This window comes from Delphinapterus leucas, chromosome 14 (assembly GCF_059928025.1).
Source record: "Delphinapterus leucas isolate spDelLeu-1000000601 "Yukka" chromosome 14, BTC_Dleu_Yukka2, whole genome shotgun sequence".
Taxonomy (NCBI): Eukaryota; Metazoa; Chordata; class Mammalia; order Artiodactyla; family Monodontidae; genus Delphinapterus; species Delphinapterus leucas.
Genome location: NC_143142.1, coordinates 20,022,232 through 20,036,586, shown reverse-complemented (window position 1 = coordinate 20,036,586; position 14,355 = coordinate 20,022,232). Strand labels below are relative to the sequence as shown.

The window sequence follows — 14,355 nt, the reverse complement described above, 5'->3', positions numbered from 1 at the left end:
ATGAATGAATTCTCCAATCAAAAGACATAGAGTTGGTAAATGGATTAAAACACAGGACCCATACCTACAAGAGAATCATTTCTGACATAAGGACACACAGACTGAAAATGAAGGGCTAGGAAAAGATATTCCATGCAAACATAAACCAAAAGAAAGCGGGAGAGCTATACTTCTATTAGACAAGATAGACTTTAAAACAGAGACATACCAAAATTTATGGGATGCAGCAAAAGCTATTCTAAGAAGGATGTTCATAGTGATAAGTGGCTTCCTCAAGAAACAAGAAAAGTCTTGGGACTTCCCTGGTGGTGCAGTGATTAAGAATCCGCCTGCCAATGCAGGGGACACGGGTTCGAGCCCTGGTCTGGGAAGATCCGACATGCCACGGAGCAACTAAGCCCGTGTGCCACAACTACTGAGCCTGTGCTCTAGAGCCCACGGGCCACAACTACTGAAGCCCGCGCGCCTAGAGCCTGTGCTCTGCAACAGGAGAAGCCACCACAATGAGAAGCCTGTGCCCCACAACAAAGAGTAGCCCCCCCTCATTGCAACTAGAGAAAGCCCACGTGCAGCAGCTAAGACCTAATGCAGGCAAAAATTAAATGAATAAATACATTAAAAAAAAAAAAAAGAATCCACTTGCCAATGCAGGGGATACAGGTTCAAGCCCTGGTCCAGGAAGATCCCACGTGCCACGGAGCAACTAAGCCTGTGTGCCACAACTACTGAGCCCATGTGCCACAACTACTGAGCCCATGCGCCACAACTACTGAAGCCCACATGCATAGAGCCCGTGCTTCGCAGCAAGAGAAGACACCGCAATGAGAAGCCTGCACACCACAACGAAGAGTAGCCCCCGCTGTCCGCAACTAGAGAAAGCCCGCGCGCAGCAACAAAAACCCAGTGCAGCCAAAAATAAATAAATGAAATAAATTTATATTAAAAAAAAAGATCAGAGCAGAAATGAAGGAAATAAAGACTAAAAAGACAATAGAGAAGATCAATAAAACTAAGAGCTGGTTGGTTTTTTTTTTTGCGGTACGTGGGCCTCTCACTGTTGTGGCCTCTCCCGTTGCGGAGCACAGGCTCCGGAGGCACAGGCTCAGCGGCCATGGCTCACGGGCCTAGCCACTCCGCAGCATGTGGGATCTTCCCGGACCGGGGCACGAATCCGTGTCCCCTGCATCAGCAGGTGGACCCTCAACCACTGCGCCACCAGGGAAGCCCAAGAGCTGGTTCTTTGAAAAGATAAAAATTGACATACCGTTAGCTAGACTCACCAAGAAAAAAAAAACAGGGCTGGTCCAGGAAGATCGTGAAAGAGACATAACAACTGATACCATAGAAATGAAAGAGAAGACATATAACAACTGATACCATAGAAATATAAAGGATCATAAAGACCACTCGGAACAATTACATGCCAACAAACTGGACGACCAAGAAGAAATGGATAAATTCCTAGAAATATATAACCTTCCAAGACTGAATCATGAAGAAATAGAAAACCTGAACAGACTGATTGCTAGTAAGGAGGTTGAATCAGTAATCAAAAAACTCCCGGGCTTCCCTGGTGGCGCAGTGGTTGAGAGTCAGCCTGCTGATGCAGGGGACACGGGTTCGTGCCCCGGTCCGGGAGGATCCCACATGCCGCGGAGCGACTGGGCCCGTGGGCCGTGGCCGCTGGGCCTGCACGTCCGGAGCCTGTGCTCCGCAACGGGAGAGGCCACAGCAGTGAGAGAGACCTGCGTACCGCAAAAAAAAAAAAAAAAACCAAACTCCCAACAAACAAGAGTCCAGGACCAAATAGCTTCACTGGCGAATTCTACCAAATATTCAAAGAAGAATTAATACTGATCTTTCTCAAACTCTTCCAAAAATAGAGGAGGAGGGAACACCTCCAAACTCATTTTATAAGGCTAGCATAACCCTAGCAAAACCAGACAAGGATGCCATAAGGAAAGGAAATTACCGGCCAATACCCCTGACGAACATAGATACTAAAATGCTCATCAAAAATGTTAGCAAACCAGGGACTTCCCTGGTGGTCCAGTGATAGAGAATCCGCCTTACAATGCAGGGGACACATTCCCTGGTCAAGGAACTAAGATCCCACATGCCGCGGCGCAACTGGGCCCGTGCGCCACAACTACTGAACTGGCACACCTCAACTAGAGCCCGCGTGCTGCAAACTACAGATCCCCTGTGCTTTGGAGCCCGCGAACCACAACTAGAGAGACAAAACCCACACACAACGAAGGGCCTGCACACCACAACGAAAGGTCCTGCGTGCCTTAATGAAGATCCTGTGTGCTGCAACTAAGACCCAATGCAGCCAAAAAATAAATTAATAAATCTTTTTAAAAAATTAGCAAACCGAATTCAAAAATACATTAAAAGGATCATACACCACGATTAAGTGGGATGTAATATTCCAGGGATGCAAGGTTGGCTCAACAACTGCATATCAGTCAACGTAATACATCACATTAACAAAATGAAGGATAAAAATCACATGATCACATCAATAGATGCAGAAAAATCATTTGACAAAACTCAACCTCCATTTATGATAAACACTCTGAACACAGCAGGTATAGAGGGAACATAACATAGTAAAGGCTATATACATATGGCTTTTTCACTGGAGAGCAAGCCTTTGTTATGAAGAATGCTCTGGATGTATTTTAAATGGTTAGTTTTCCCCTCCCTCTGCCAGAGGCACCAGGTGATTTTTCTTGGCTCTTCACTGTAAGACCCTGGTTGGGTTCCTGCAGGTAAAGCCCAGGAAAGTTTGGGGGTGCCCCTAGGACTGAAGCCCCCAGAAGTCTCTCAGAGACTCTCACACGAGTCCTCACTCAGCTTCCAGGAATTCATCAAAATGATCATTTAAGTGTCCTCACCAGTTTATGGCTCTAGTGGCTTCTGCTTCAGAAGTATGACACAGTGGGATAGCTTTCCCAGTCAACAGGAGAACACTGATAGCTGTTCAGAATTTGTGAAGTCTGATGCTTGCTCAGTGGCAGCTTTGCTTCCTCTGAATCCTAAAAATGGCCTTGCCCTTCAAGAGAAACTAAGTCTTTCAAAGCTGCATTGATTGCCCTTTATCTCCTTGTGTTTGCAGTTCTTGTACCTATCATCAGAATAGTGGCAGGAGATGAGTAAGTTAAAGGAGCATGTGTATAATGCATAAGCAGAAATTATGTCTCTGGGGGAAAAAAAGTGCATTTGGAACAGGAAATAAAAGGAGAAGTGAAACTACTGAATAATAGCACTAATGATTTCAGGCTAAAAGACTGGGAACATTCTCAGACATTGAAAAATATCACTTTAATTCAAGGTCCTCCTGGACCCTCAGGTGAAAAAGGAGAGAGAGGTCTCAGTAGAGGTGGTGGTCCACGAGGCATTCCAGGTCCAATAGGTCCACCAGGTCCTAAAGGTGACTGGAGACCAACTGGCTTTCCTGGAAGTTGAGGATTCCCAGGACCAATGGGGAAGACAGGGAGGCCAGTGCCCTTTTAAGATCAGGTGGGTTGGCAACTACTGAAGCCCGCGTGCCTAGAGCCCGTGCTCCACAACAAGAGAAGCCACTGCAATGAGAAGCCCGCGCAACGCAACGAAGAGTAGCCCCCGCTCGCCGCAACTAGGGAAAGCCCGCACGCAGCAATGAAGACCAAACACAGTACAAAAAAAAAAAAAATACATCTACGTGAGGAATAATTCTCACAGAATACCTACTGAATGCTGGCAGAAGACCTCAGACTGCTAAAAGAGAAAGAAAATCTCCATGTAACCAGGTAGGACGAAAGGAAAAAAAAAAAAAAAAGAAAGTGAGAAAGGAATCAGGACAGAACCTGTGCCCCTGGGAAGGAGCTGTGAATGAGGAAAGGTTTCTACACCCTGGGAAGCCCCCTCACCGGTCGGGAGATTGGCCAGGACAGACAGAGAGCTTCAGAGCCTTGGGGAGAACACAGCAGCTGGTTTGTGGCAGACAGAGGACTTCACAGACGGTCAGTGCCGTTGCCCTGCACTCCCCAGCCTGAGATGTGCATCCGCCGGCAGAGGCAAGGGCTGGGTGCTGGAACCTGGGCTTCAATCAGACCCTGAGAGAGGGCTGGGGGTGGCTGTGTGGAAAAAAGCTCGGGGCGGGGGCATGAGGGGCTGGAATCTGTGTGACCACAACTGAGGGTGTATGCAGAGGAAGCCCAGACCACCTTAGAGGCCAGGTGACATTGTTTGGGGGGTGTGACAGGGGAGGGGCGGGACCCACCACTGTAGCCTTTTTCCCTGTGTGCGCATTCGCAGAGGGCAGGACACTGCATGGGTTCCAGGGGCAGTCGTGAGCTGCCGCTGCCACCCACCCAGATGCCAGGAGCGGTTGAGAGCCGCCTCCGCTCCCACTGTGTGCTCGGGGGGTGCGCCTAAGCCAACACTGCCACCAAGAACCCCAGGACCAGGCATCAGCCACCACACATCTGTACACCCCTATCAAGGGGACAATGCCTAGCACACGCTGAAGAAAGAGGCGACAAGCATCCATACTAAAAACAACCCTTGCACCAAATATATGAACACTCCACAAGCTACACAGGGACGCCTCCACATATAAATAGCCCTCCGAGACCACAGTAGACAACTGCTTCTCCTAAACTCACAGAGTAAGAGAAATGTAAGTAAAACGAAGAAGCAGAGGAACAACTCCCAGTTAAAAGACCAAAAGAATTCCCCTGAGAGAACAATGAAGCAGACCTCTTCAGTCTAACAGACACCTGTTCCAAAAATGGGATAATGAAAATACGGAAGGAATTAAGAAAGGCTATTGACAGAAATGCAGAGTACTGTAAAACTATAAAGAGGAACCAAGAAAAATTAGAAAACTCATTTACAGATATGAAAGCTGACCGAAAGGCAATGAACAGCAGAATGAATAATGCAGAAGAACGAATAAGTGACCTTGAAGATAGAATAATGGAAATCACCCAATCAGCACAACAGACAGAAAGCCAAATGAAAAAAAAAGAAAGCAACATAAGAGACCTACAGGATAATATACAGCATGCATAACAGGGATTCCAGAAGGGGAAGAAAGAGACAAGGGGATCGAAAATGAATTCGAAGAAATTATGGCTGAAAACTTCCCAAACCTAAAGAAGGAAACAGGGGCTTCCCTGGTGGCGCAGTGGTTAAGAATCCGCCTGCCAATGCAGGGGGCACAGGTTCGAGCCCTGGTCCAGGAAGATCCCACATGCCGTGGAGCAGCTAAGCCCGTGCACCACAACTACTGAGCCTGCACTCTAGAGCCTGCAAGCCACAGCTGCTGAGCCCACGTGCCACGACTGCTAAGCCTGTGCCTAGAGCCCGTGCTCTGCAACAAGAGAAGCCATGACAATGAGAAGCCCGTGCACCACAACTAGAGAAAGCCCACCCACACGCAGCAACGAAGACCCAACACAGCCAAAAATAAATAAATTAAATAAATAAATTAAAAAAAACAAAGAAGGAAACAGATATGCAGGTACAGGAAGCACAGAGGGTCCCAAACAAGATAAACCCAAACAGACCTACACCAAGACATATAATAAAAATGGAAAAAAGTTAAAGAGAAAGAGAGGATTCTAAAGGCAGCAAGAGAAAAACAAAGAGGTAATTACAAGGGAACACTACTATGAGGCTATCAGTCAATTTCTCTACATAAATGTTGCAGGCCAGAAGGAAGTGGCAAGATATATTCAAAGTCCTGAAAGGGAAAAATCTGCAACCTAGGATACTCCACCCAGCAAGATTATCATTTAGAACAGAAGGAGAGATACAGAATTTCTCAGACAAGCAAAAACTAAAAGAATACTAAACCTATCCTAAAGGAAATATTGAAAGGTCTTCCCTAAATAGAAAAGAAGTAAGAACATATAGGAAAGAAAAAATCACAATGGGAAAGTAAATCACTTAAATAAGCCAGTACACAGATTAAAAAAAAAAATCAAAAAATTTCTGTGACAGTGATGATAACCACAGTGAACAGCAAAAGGATGAACGTGAAGATGTAATAGAGGACATCAAAATCATAAAATACGGGGAAGAAGAGTAAGAAAATGCTAATTTTTTTTCCTTAGAAAGTGTTTGAGCCTATATGAGTACCAGTCTAAGACAAGTAGATATAGGAAGGGGGTAACATACATGAAAAACAGGGTAACCACAAATCAAAAACATACAATAGATTCACAAAAACCAAAAAGAAGAGAACATAAACATAATACAAAAGAAAATCATCAAGCCACAAAAGGAAAAATGAAAAGGACAAGGAAGAAACATCAAATCAATGGGAAAACAAGGTTTAAAATGGCAATAAATACATATCTATCAATAATTATCTTAAATGTCAATGGACTAAATGCTCCAATCAAAAGACAGAGTGGCAGACTGGATTTTATTTTTAAAAACAGAGCCTATAATATGCTGCCTACAAGAGAGACCCACTTAGGGCAAAGGACACACACAGGTTGAAAAGCAGAGGTTGCAATACTCATATCAGACAAAATAGACTTTAAAACAAAGGCCATAAAGAAAGATAAAGAAGGACACTATATAATTTTAAAAGGATCAATACAAGAAAAGGATTTTAAACTCATCAACATATAAGCACCTAATATAGGCACACCCAAATACATAAAACAAATACTAACAGACATACAGGGAGAAACTGACAGTAATAAAATAATAGTAGGAGACTTTAACACCTCACTCACATCAATGGACAGATCTTCTACCCAGAAAATCAAGGCAACAGAGATCCTAAACACAGAAAATGTTAGACTTAATTGGTATTTTTAGGACATTACATCCAAAAAAACCCCAGAATACACATTCTTTTCAATTGCACATGGAACATTCTCTAGGATTGACCACATACTAGGGCACAAAACAAGCCTCAACAAATTTAATGGTGCAGAAATTATGTCAAGCATCTTTTCTGACCACAAAAGCATGAAACTGGAAATTAACCACAGAAAAAGAAATGAGAATAAAATGATTACATGGAGACGAAACAACGTACCACTAAAAAACCAAGCGGTCAATGATGAAATCAAAGAAGAAATTTAAAAATACCTTGAGACAAATGAAAATGAAAACACAACCATACAAAATCTATGTGATGCAGCAAAAGCAGTTCTTAGAGGGAAGTTCATAGAGATACAGGCCTTCCTCAAAAAACAAGAAAAATCTCAAATAAACAACCTAGCCTACAACCTAAAAGAATTATAAAAAGAACAAACAAAACCTAAAATCAGCAGAAGGAAGGAAATAATAAGGATCAGAGAGGAAATAAATAAAATAAGAGATTAGAAAAACTCAGTAAAACCAAGAGCTGGTTCTTTGAAAGGATAAACAAGACTGACAAACCTCTGGCCAGGCTCAACAAGAAGAAAAGAGAGAGAACACAAATCAACAAAATAAGAAATGAAAAACAAGACATAACAACTGATATGGCAGAAATACAAAAAACCATAAGGGAATACTATGAACAATTATATGCCGACAAATTCGACAACCTAAAGAAATGGCTAAGTTTCCAGAAACATAGAGCCCACCAGAACTGAATCAAGAAGAAATAGATAATTTGAACAGACTGATCACTAGATGTGAAATAGAATCTGTAATTTTAAAACTCCCTACAAACAAAATGCAGGGCCACATGGCTTCACAGGTGAATTCTACCAAACATACAAAGAAGAACTTATACCAATCCTTCTCAAACTCTTCCAAAAAAAATGAAGAGGAGGGAAAACTCCCAAAGACATTTGATGAAGCCACCATCACTCTGATACCAAAACCAGACAAAGACACCACCAAAAAAAGAAAATGACAGACCAATATCTTTGATGAATATAGATGCAAAAATTCTCAACAAAATATTAGCAAACTGAATCCAACAACACATAAAAAAGATGGGCTTCACTGGTGGCGTAGTGGTTAAGAATCCGTCTGCCAAGGCAGGGGACATGGGTTCAAGCCCTGGTCTGGGAAGATCCCACATGCTGCAGAGCAACTAAGCCCATGTGCCACAACTACTGAGCCTGTGCTTTAGAGCCTTCAAGCCACAACTACTGAGCCCATGAGCCACAACTACTGAAGCCCGCGTGCCGAGAGCCCGTGCTCTGCAACAAGAGAAGCCACCGCAATGAGAAGCCCACGCACTGCAACGAAGAGTAGCTCCTGTTCGCCGCAACTAAAGAAAGCCCACGTGCAGCAACAAAGACCCAACACAGCCAATAAATAAATAAATAAATAAATAAAATTAGTTAATTAAAAAAAAAGATCATACACCACAACCGAGGTTCATCCCAAGTTCACGAGGATGGTTCAACATATGCAAATCAATCAGTGTGATACACCACATAACCAAAAAGAAAAGATAAAAACCACATGATCATCTCAATAAACACAGAAAAAGCATTTGACAAAATTCAATATCCATTCATGAAAAAAACTCTTACTGAAGTGGGTATGTATAGAGGGAACACATCTCAATATAATAAAAGCTAGTTATGACAAACCCCCAGCCAATATAATATTAAATGGTGAAACGCTGAAAGCCTTCCAGCTAAAATCTGGAAGAAGACAAGGATGCCCACTCTCACCTTTTCTATTTAACACAGTATTGGAAGTCCTGGGCACAGGAATCAGACATGAAAAAGAAATGAAAGGTATCCAAATTGGAAAGGAAGAGGTAAAATTGTCATTATATGCAGACGATATGACACTATATATAGAAAACCCTAAAGACTCCATAGAAAAACTACGAGACCTGATAAACGAATTCAACAAGGTAGCAGGATACGTGATTAACATACAGAAATTGGCTGCATCTCTTTACACCAACAATGAAATTCAGAAAGGGAATGAAAAAAAAAACACCTTTTAAAATCGCACCCCCAAAAATAAAATACTTAGGAATAAACCTGACCAAGGAGGTAAAAGACTTATACGCCAAGAACAATAAAACATTAATAAAGGAAACTGAAGATGACTCAAAGAAATGGAAAGATATCCCATGCTCTTGGATTGGAAGAATATTGCTAAAATGGCCATACTACCCAAAGCAATCTACAGATTTAATGCATCCCTATCAAATTACCCATGATATTTTTTCACAGAACTAGAGCAAATAATCCTGAAATTCATATGGAACCATAAAAGACCCAGAATTGCCACAGCAATCCTGAAGAAAAAGAACAAAGCAGAAGGCATAACCTTCCCAGAGTTCAGACAATACTGCAAAGTTACAGTAATCAAAACAGACCTATGGATCAATGGACCAGAATACAGAACCCAGAAATAAACCCACATACCTACGGGCAACTAATATTTGACAAAGGAGGCAACAATATACAATGGGAAAAGGCAGTCTCTTCAGCAAATGGTGTTGGGAAAGTTGGACAGCCGCATGTAAATCAATGTAGTTAGAACACACCCTCTCACCATAAACAAAAATAAACTCAAAATGGCTTAAAGACTTAAATATAAGACATGACACCATAAAACTCCTAGAAAATATCACAGGCAAAACATTCTCTGACATAAATTGTACCAATGTTTTCTTAGGTCAGTCTGCCAAGACAACAGAAACAAAAGCAAAAATGAACAAATGGGACCTAATCAAACTTATAAGCTTTTGCATAGCAAAGGAGACGATAAACAAAATGAAAATACAACCTACAGAATGGGAGAAAATATTTGCAAATGATGCAACCAACAAGGTCTTAATTTCCAAAATATATAAGCAGCCCATACAACTCAACAACAAAAAACCAAACAACCCAATCAAAAAATGGGCAGAAGACCTAAACAGACATTTCTCCAAAGAAGAAATACAGATGGCCAACAGGCACATGAAAAGATGCTCATCATTGCTAATTATTAGAGAAATGCAAATCAAAACTACAATGAGGTACCACCTCACAGCAGTCAGAATGGCCATCATTAAAAAGTCTACAAATAATAAATGCTGGAGAGGATGTGGAGAAAAGGCAACCCTCCTACACTGTGGGTGTGTTGGTGGTAAGTAAGTTGGTGCAGCCACTGTGGAAAACAGTATGGAGGTTCCTCAGAAAACTTAAAATATAATTACCATATGATCCAGCAATCCCACTACTGGGCATATATCCGGACAAAACTCTAATTCAAAAAGATACATGTGGGGGCTTCCCCGGTGGCACAGTGGTTAAGAGTGTGCCTGCCAATGCAGGGGACAAGGGTTCAAGCCCTGGTCTGGGAAGATCCCACATGCCATGGAGCAACTAAGCCCATGCACCACAACTACTGAGCCTGCGCGCCACAACTACTGAAGCCTGCACGCCTAGAGCCCGTGCTCTGCAACAAGAGAAGCCACCACAATGAGAAGCCCATGAACTGCAACGAAGAGTGGACCCTGCTCTCCACAACCAGAGAAAAGCCCGTGTGCAGCAACGAAGACCCAACACAGCCAAAAATAAAATACATAAATTTATAAAAAACAAAACCAAAAAGATACACGCACCTCTATGTTCATAGCAGCACTATGTACAATAGCCAAGACATGGAAACAACCTAAATGTCCATCGACAGATGAATGGATAAAGAAGATGTGGTGCGTATATACAATGGAATACTCCTCAGCCATAAAAAAGAATGAAATAATGCCATTTGCAGCAACATGGATGCAACTAGAGATTATCATACTAAGTGAAGCAAGTCAGAAAGAGAAAGACAAATACCATATGATATCACTTATATGTGGAATCTAACATATGACACAAATGAACCTACCTATAAAACAGAAACAGACTCATGGACATAGAGAACAGACTGGTGGTTGCCAAGGGGACGAGGGTTGGGAGAGGGCTGGAGTGGGAGGTTGGGGTTAGCAGATGTAAGCTTTTATATATAGAATGGATAAACACCAAGTTCCTACTGTATAGCACAGGGAACTATATTCAATATCTTATGATAAACCATAATGGAAAAGAATATTTAAAAAAAGAATGTGTATATATGTATAACTGAATCACTTTGCTGTACAGCAGAAACTAATACAACATTGTAAATCAACTATACTTCAATAAAAAATATTTATCAGAAAAAAAAGAAAACTATCTCATGTACAATTGCATCAAAAAGAATAAAGTACCTAAGAATATATTTAGCTAAGGAGGTGAAAGACCTGCATACTGAAAATTACAAGACATTAAGAAACTGAAGAAGACACAAATAAATGGAAAGCTATCCCTGCTCAGGGATTGGAATTAATATTGTTAAAATGTCCATACTACCCAAAGCAATTTACAGATTCAATGCAATCCCTATCAAAATTCCAATGGCATTTTTAATGAAATAGGACAATCCTAAAATTTGTATGGAACCACAAAAGACCTCAAATAGCCAAAGTAATCCTGAGAAAGAAGAACAAAGCTGGAGGCATCATATTCTCTAATTTCAAACTCTATTACAAAGCTATATTAATTAAAACAGTATGGTTCTGGCTTAAAAACAGACACACAGATCAATGGAACAGAATGGAGAGCAGAGATAAAAACCCATGCATCTATGGTCAATTAATTTATGACAAAGGAGCCAAGAATATACAAAGGAAAAGACAGTCTCTTTAATAAATAGCGTTTGGAAAAATCAACAGCCACATACAAAAAATGAGTAAAATTAGACCACTATCTTACACCATACACAAAACTTAACTCAAAATGGATTTAAGACTTAAATATAAGACCTGAAACCATAAAACTCTTAGAAGAAAACACAGGCAGTAAACTCCTTGACATAGGTATTGGCGATGATTTTTTATTTTTTATTTTAATTTTATTTTTTTGGCGATGATTTTTAAAAATCTGACACCAAAAGTAAAAGCAACAAAAGCAAGAATAAACAAGTGGAACCACATCAAACTAAAAAGCTTCTGCACAGCAAATGTAATCATTGACAAAATGAAAAGGTAACATACTGAATGGGAGAAAATATTTGCAAATCATATACCTGATAAGGGGTTAATATCCAAAACATAAAGAATTCACACAACTCAATACCAAAAAACCCCAAACAATCCAATTAAAATATGGGCAGAAGATCTGAATACACATTTTTCTAAAGAAGACATATAGATTGCCAACAGGTTCATGAAAAGATGCTCAACATAATTAATCAGTAGGGAAGTGCAAATCAAAACCACCATGAGTTACCACCTCATACCTGTTAGAACGGCTATATCAAAGAGACAAGAAATAGTAAGTGTTGGTGAGGATGTGGAGGAAAGGGGAACCCTGGTGCCCCACTGGTGGAAATGTCAATTGGTGCAGCTACTATAGAGAACAGTACGAGGTTCCTCACAAAGTTAAAAACAGAACTACCATTTGAGCCAGCAATTCCACTTCTGGGTATTTATCCAAAGAAAATGAAAACACTGACTTGAAAATATACATGCACCCCCATGTTCACTGCAGCACTATTTACAATAGCCAAGATGTGGAAACAACCTTTGTGTTCATCATGGATGAATGGATAAAGAAACCGTGATATATATATATATATATATATATATATATATGTATATCACACACATACTATACTTATATATATGTAGTGGAATATTATTCATCCATAAAAGAATGAAATCTTGCCATTTGTGACAACATGGATGGACCTTGAGGGCATTATGCTAAGTGAAATAAGTCAGAGAAAGGCAAATACTGTATCCCACTTATATGAGGAATATAACAAACACACATGAAGCTCACAGATACAGAGAATAGACTGGTGGTTGCTAAGAGTGGGGGGGAGGGGGGTGGCGCTGTGAAACAGGTGAAGGGGGTCCCAAAGGTACAAACTTCTAGTTATAAAATAAATCAGTCATGGGGATGTAATGCACAGCACCGCGACTTCAGTTAAAAATACTGTATGGTGTACTTGAAAGTTGCTAAGACAGATCTTAAGCTCTCATCACAAAAAAAAAAAAATTGAAAGAAAAAAAAAACTGAACTTGTTGGATTTGAACGGACAAGCCAGAAGCCAGTGTTCAGGGGACTCAGAGAGGAGACAGAATTGAAGAGGCTGCCCTCAGGCTCTGCCCAGAGGGTAAAGGAGGGCTGTGACGTACAGGCAGTGCTTTGTAAACTGGTGAGCGTGTGCACAGGAGGACAGCGTGTAAAGTGCTGGGCTCTTCTCTACTCAGGGCAATGGGGACTGCACCACACCTGGGGCTACAGGGAGAAGCAGGGAGTTCCAGGGGATACTGAAAAAGCTGAAGAGGAATAACAGTGTCAGGACACCTCTTAAGATATCTCCAAGCCCCGAGGCACACTCATTCTCAATGGCATCACCTGAGATCCTAGAAAAAGTCACTGATGCTTTTTTTTTCGGGCTCAGTCACCACTGACTCTAGGCCCTAATTCTGGGGGAGGGGAATACATAAAATTAGTCTCATTTCTCTCAGTTGTGAAGGTCCTTCAGCTGTTGATCCGAAGAAGCACTAACAAAAGCTATTATTGATTGAGCCCTTAAAGGACTGAAAATAAAGGCACAATGCTGAATAACCAAAGTGGGTAACATTTATTGAGTGCTTCCTGGGTGTCAGGCACTGTTCTAAGTGATATTGGTGGGGTTCAGGGCAGGCTGACCCCCAATATGCCACTGTGGCATATTGATTATCTGGAATTATAGTTACTTGAGAAACATTCACTGCAAGATCACTTTGACCCTACTTTGTTCCCCTGAAGGCAGGAAATAAATCTCGCATATGAAAGGATCCTCAAATACCAGGAGAATAGAAGGCATCTTTATCGCCAGAGATAGATGAGTCAAGGCTAAGGACGCTTGTTACTTCATGAACTTGCTACCCTAAGTCCAAGCCCCTCTGTTTTCTAACAAATAATTGTTTCCTTGTCTGAAAGATATAAAAGGTGCCTGATTTGGCCACTTTCTTGGGTGCCATGTTATTATGGGACTCCTGCACATTCCTGATGAAATTTGGTTTTCCCTCCTGTTAACCTGTCTTGTGTCAATTTTCTTATTAGACCAGCCAAAAGAACCTAGAAGGGTAGAGGAAAAACTTTTCCTCCCCAACACTATGTAAGGTACACAGCAAGGCACGGAGCAATGATGGCGGGAGGGGTGGGATAAACCAGAATAACGGAGAGCTTTTAAGCACAGGTTTTGAAGTTACCGAAGACATGGGTTTGAAACCTGGTTCCACACATTACCTATGTTTCTCTGAGAATGGGCGCCCTGCCAGGATCCTAGCGTGGCTGAGATGTTCATTCTGACAAAGTGTGTAGAGAGCTCAAGCCAGCGCCAGGCACGGGGCAGCTCCTCAAT

The 14,355-nt window shown here is 41.5% G+C and overlaps 1 protein-coding gene across 1 annotated transcript in view; it reads right to left on the bottom strand.

Annotated features, from left to right (window-relative positions):
- Positions 1-14,355, bottom strand: part of SRRD (SRR1 domain containing) — a 36,004-nt gene that overhangs the window by 20,747 nt on the left and 902 nt on the right. The window lies entirely within an intron of this gene.